A 5,905-nucleotide genomic window follows, 5' to 3' on the forward strand; every position below is an offset into this window, starting at 1 on the left:
GACTGTGCCGTGGAGCTGGGATCTCAGCCCTGGGCAGATGGGGAGGCCGCCCAGTGGGGCTCCGGCTCCCACTGCCCCCCGCCCTGCCCCGCGGCCATCGCAGAACCCAGGAGGGTCCTGGCTGGGGTGCTCGCTGGCCCCCCAGCCAGGCTGGGGCCGCCTCCGTTTCCCCATCCATTCACAGGGAGGGAGCCATGTCTCCGGGAGGTTGTGAGCCGGCGGCCAGGGCAGCCTGTCCCAGGCCGGGGACCACCTCCCGAGGGCCTGGCCGCGACAACGCCCACGACGTCATGGCTGTGCTCCTGTCCTGACCCTGCTCACCCAGCGCCTCGCCGGGAGGGAGGGGCCCGGTGGAAGCAGAGGGGGACTTTGGACTTGGTCCTGCAGCCGGGAGCTGGGAAGGGCAGCAGGGGAGGGGCAGGCAGATCCCTCATGGAGGCCGGGGGCAGCGCAGGGCGGAGGGCGTGGCCGTGCTCCAGGTGACCTCGAGCAGGACAGTGGGGTCATAGTCCCTGGGCCCCAGGTCCCCTAGGAGAGGCAGCCGGTCCTGGGACGGCGACCCTGGCTTCCCCTGCCCGCCCTGCCCCCCAACACACTCACACCGCCTGGGAGGGAGGGAGCAAGGTTGTCAGAGCCGGGCTCTGAGTCTGGGCGCCCAGGGCCCCCCATGGCACAGCCCTGCTGTCAGCGTGACAGCCCCAAGGGCACGTGGGGAGCCGCCTGGGACAGGCTGTGGGGGGCGGCGGGGTGGAGGGGAACCCCTGCTTTGCAGACGAGGAGACCAAGGCTCAGACAGCTGCCTGCTCGAAGGGCCTCCGCCCTGGAAAGGGACGCTGTCCCGGGCCGCCCACATCCAGAGCAGCCGGCAGCTTAGGAGAGGACGGGCCTTTCCTCCACGACCAGCGCCCTCCGCACGGCTGGCCGCCTCCCAGGCCCGAGAAAGGCGGCATCCCCCCAAGGCAGGGCCAGCGGCTGGCATCCCCTCCAGCAGCTGCTGCCGCCGTTGCCCCAACGCCGGTGGAGCGAGGGTGGTGAGGCTGCCGGGAGGAGGCCATACCGGCCTCCGCGCCCACGCCCATCATCCGGTCCAGCCCCTGCCCGTGCCCACCAGGGCGCGAGGGGGGTTACTGGCTGACGAAAGGACGCCCCTTGAAGGCTTCAGACGTTACAAAATCTTCCCCCATTGTGTGAGCCCAGAATCAGAACCGTCATGGCCACGGCCCAGCCCGTGTCTACACCTCCCATGTCCACGCTTCCCGTGTCCGCACCTCCCGTGTCCGCGCCTCCCGTGTCCGCACCTCCCGTGGCCGTGCCTCCCGTGTCTACACCTCCCATGTCCACGCCTCCCGTGTCCGCGCCTCCCGTGTCTATACCTCCCGTGGCCGTGCCTCCCGTGTCCGCACCTCCCGTGTCCGTGACTCCCGTGTCCGTGACTCCCGTGTCCACGCCACCTCCCGTGTCTGTGCCTCCCATGTCCACGCCACCTCCCGTGTCCGCGCCTCCCGTGTCCGCGCCTTGGCTGGCATGGCCTTGGCCAACAAACATCACTAAGTGGGACCCTGGCAGGCCACTCGCGCTTGGGGCTTGCACCCTCTTGCCTCGCCGAGATGCCAGGCAGAGGTGGCCTGCAGGAGCCACTGCCCATGGACCAGCACCAGCCCCGGCCCCCTCGGAGCTGCCATGGGACTCCAGGTGCCGACAGGAGAACAGCCCAGCTGAGCCCAAGCCGCTGGCCCCCAGGTGGTGAACAAATACCGGGGTTGTGTTAAGCCACCAAGTTCCAGGAGCAGTAGGTAACGGATCCTTCAGCTTTTAAGCCTGCGTCGCTCAAGGCTGTGGGAGAGCATTAGACCGGAAATCAGACGGTTCCCATCGTCTGCACCTCATTCTCGCCTTCATCTCCTCTTAAAACTGGGATGGGGTCGTCGGTGTCGTGAGGGTGAGGCTGTGGCGTGAAGGGCACCGGGTGACTTGCAGGGGCCAGACGTCTGTGGACACCGTCCCCCGGGACGGCCTTGCTTCTGACCCGACCGCCAGCTTGGGGAGTTGCCAAAACCAGGCTTCGTTTCGGTGATTTTTGAGGATGATTCACGTCGCCGACAGCTGGCATTCCCACGGTTTCCGTTTATTAGCGCAAAGGATGCCGATAACAATCAGACGGAGGGGGAGAGGCAGCGAGAAGGATGTGTGGCCCCGCATTGGTGTGTGACAGACACACGGATGTCACCGTGGCCGGCGTGAGCAGCGCCCGTGGTTCTCCAGTAGCCGGGACCCACCCGCCCGGTGTCTGCGGTGAGCAGGCCTGGCTGGCTGCGGGGCCAGAGCGGCCTCCGGCTGGGCCGCATCGCTGCGGGCGCCAGGGAAACCCAGCCTCCCGCTGTCTCGTGAGCTCGGTCTCCACGGAAAATATGAGCCTCTTTGGGCCACGGCCAAGCGCAGGGGATCCCATTGTCCTGGCTTCCGCCCCGGCCCAGGCCCGGCCGCCTGGCCTTTCTCCGGGCTCCACAGGTCTTGGGACAGCCCTCCAGGAGCCTCAGCCCAGCCCCTGCTGGCCGGGGAGCTGGACCCTGGGCAGCGCCTGGCCGGGCCCCTCCCCCTCCATTCTAGATGCTGCCAAGGAGCTCAGGCCTGCGCCCAGGCTTGCTCCTCCCAGCCTCACTCACAAACTCTGCTTCCCCGAGGGAGGGAGCGAGGGAAGGAAGGAGGGAGGGAAGCAAGGAGGGAGGGAGGGAGGGAGGGAGGGAGACCCCAAGGGAGGCCCTTTCCCATGCATCCTGTTTGGGGGGGTGGGGTATGTTTACATAACCGTTTTAACCATTTCGAGTCTAACTCAGTGGCATTTAGCACATTCACAATGTTGTGCAACCATCACCACTGTCTATTCTGGAAATATCTTCACCACCCGGGAAAGAAACCCCACACTCACTGAGCACTCACTCCCACCCCTCGCCGGGCCCCCCAACCTCTGACCCACTTTCTGTCTCTAAGGAGGTGCCCGTTCTGGACGCCACAGTGAACGGAACCCCACTGCCCGTGGAGGGAGGTCTGCGTCCGGCTCTCACTCAGCACCCTGTGGTCCAGACGCCCCGTTGTAGCCAGTCCGCCCGCCCCCCGTCCTTTTCACGGCTGCATAGTACTCCTTGTGGCTGGACCGCCAGGCGCTTCTCCGATCGCCAGCTGACGGGCACGCGGGCCGTTTCCACCCTCTGGCCAGTGCGGACCGTGCTGCTGCGTCCCGGCATTTTACATGCTTCCCTCATGCCCGTGAGCTAAGCATGACGGTCCTCGCTGTAGCCACGAGCAGGCAAAGCTCCCAGAGGACCTGAGCCCAGCACATGGCGTAGATCCGTAAACAGAAGAGAAAGGAGGAGCCTGGGGAGCAGGAGGACGGGATCCAGGGTGGAGCGGGCCTGGCCCTGGGCTCAGGGCTCTCGGCCGGTGACAGCCAGGGCTGTCCTTCCTGTCCTCACAGATGGGCCTTCCAGTCCCTGGTGGGGAGCTGGAATGCTGCAGCTGCTGTCGTCGCCTGGGGCCACTTCCTTAGCTGGGAGAGACCGAGCAGTTCCCCATCCGTCACCTCCCCCTGAGTCACCCCTGAGTCATCGAGGCTCATCCCTGTGCCCCAGTCCGTGGCCAGCACTGCAGACCTAGTCGTCTCTAACTCTCGGGCCGCTGGTGCCCTGTTTCAGGTCACCCAGTCTGTGGCCTGGTTGGAATCTGGTTCCCTAACTGGGTGGCAACCTCATGCCTTCGGGCAATGGCGGGATCTGGGCCTCAGTAGCTCCGTCTGTAGAATGGGACTAAGGCCAGACTCCAGCCACACCTCCAGGCCAGGCAGGAAAACCAGGTCTCAATGCTGCAGGCAGAAGGAGGGACTTGCCTCGTGCCCTGCCCCCCATCCCTGGCACCCTCACCCCAGTGTGCAGTTCAGGGACAGGAGTAGGGACGCTGCCCTGAGCTCACACAGCTGCTCGCGTGGGACGGCAGAGCCCCTGGCCCTCCCAGGAAAGCTCGTTCCGGGGCTTTTCCGTCCCACGGGGGCTTTCCCACCAGCTGTGGACCCCAGGTGGCAACAGGCTCCGGGCTCAGGGCGTGCGCACTGGTTCCCCCCTCTTCTCCACCTGCACCCCGTTATCGTCTTCCTCGTGGACCCCTTAGGAGAGGTTCACCGAGCGCAGCAGCAAGCCGCCCAGCGCATCGTTTCCTGTGGAGCCCATGACCAGGCGCCCGCGTGGGGCCTCAAGCACCAGGACTGCTGCCTGGGTTCTGGAGGCTGAGGTCTGGGGTCCCGGTGCCGGCAGGTGGGTTCCTTCTGAGGCTGAGAGGCGGGGTGGCTCTGGCTTTCCTTGGGGTCCTCTGGCTTGTAGACGCATCGCCCCATCTCTGCCTCCATCTCTCCATGTGTCCTCCCGCGTCTCTATCTCCGCATCAGAGCCTGGGGCCTGGTATGGCCTCCCGTCCGCAATGACTCGACTTCCAGTCAAGGGCACAGTCACGGGCTCCAGGAAGTAGGACTTGAACCAATCTTTTGGGGCACACAAGCCAACCCATTAAGCTGAGTCAGCATTCCATATCATGTTTGGGGCAGGCTTTCCGGCCTTAGCAGGGAAATGCACCATTTGTGAGGCTTCCGGAAACCTGGACCCCGTGCCTCCGCCGGGGGGCCCTGGGGGGCTGCCACACTAGTGCTGGGGGCAAAGCAGGGGGTCTGTGGCCGTGTGATCTGCTGTTAGTAACAGGTGTCAGGAGCTGTGTCCTGTAGGGATGGAGCGTGCGACCTCCCTCCTCCCGCCCGGCTGTTACTCCCCAACTGGGTGGCGTCTGTGAGTTATCCTGAGAACAGAAACCACAGCTTCTGGCCCCAACCCTCCCATGCCGGCCGCCTCATCACAGGGAACAGGTGGGTCAGGGCAGTGGGATGAGCAGATGGACAGCCCCCCCTCCCCCAAGCCACTGCCCAGCCTGCCAGGAGGCCCGTCTGCTCGCCGAGCTGCCCCAGCTGGTTGAGCGGGACACAGCAGGCATCAGGGCCCAGGATCCTGGTTCTCAGACTCAGACCCAGAGATAATGCCCCAGGGTGGTGAGGAGCCAGAGCCAACGGACACACCTACTGACCCGTGCAGAGGGGTGCCCAGGGCCAAGCACCTACAGCGTCTCCCGTCTCCCCTGTGTCGGGGTCCCCACCTGCACTCTAAGGGGCATGGAGATGCCCCAATAGGGAATGTTGGCTGTGGAACCCCACCATCTGTGCCCGCCCTCCTGGCAGCCGCCTGAGTTTCCAGGCCCAAGGGTACCAGGCTTGCTTCCTCTTAGGTCTGGACCAAAGACAAACCTCTCCCAAAGGCAAGGCCAGGGAGGGGTTCTGTCCACCCTCCGACCCTTACAGCGTGTGCTGGGTCACACGTTGATGTTCTGAGCACTTTTCACTCGTTGTTCTTCCCTTTCACAGATGAGGCCGTGGATGCACAGAGAGGGTGCGTCACTTGCCCGAGGTCACACAGCTGTAGGCAACCAAGCCAGGGCCTGAATCTAGATCGTCCTTATTTCACAGACAGGTCACTGGGTCCCTTGCTGGGCAGGCCGACCCCACAGAAGCTTAATGTACGTCCAACAGCGGGACCAACGAGCTACGGCCCGGCCGGCCCGGCCCGGCCCGGGAGCGCAGCCAGCGTTCGAGCCCCATCCCCATTGGCGGGCGCGGAGAGGGCGCTGGTCCTCCCGTCTTTCCTGCCCAGCGCCCCTGGGCTGGGGGCGGGGAGGGAGGAGTTCTGGTGGGCGGAGCCTAGCGCAACGTGCCAATGGCGGAGCGGGGGCGGAGTCGGAGCGCGGCGGGAGGGCGGGGCCGGAGGGTGGTGGGCCAATGGCGGGCCGGGGGCGGGCCGGCGGCGGCGGGCGGGGGCGCGCG

This window comes from Myotis daubentonii, chromosome 5 (assembly GCF_963259705.1).
Source record: "Myotis daubentonii chromosome 5, mMyoDau2.1, whole genome shotgun sequence".
NCBI classification, from domain to species: domain Eukaryota; kingdom Metazoa; phylum Chordata; class Mammalia; order Chiroptera; family Vespertilionidae; genus Myotis; species Myotis daubentonii.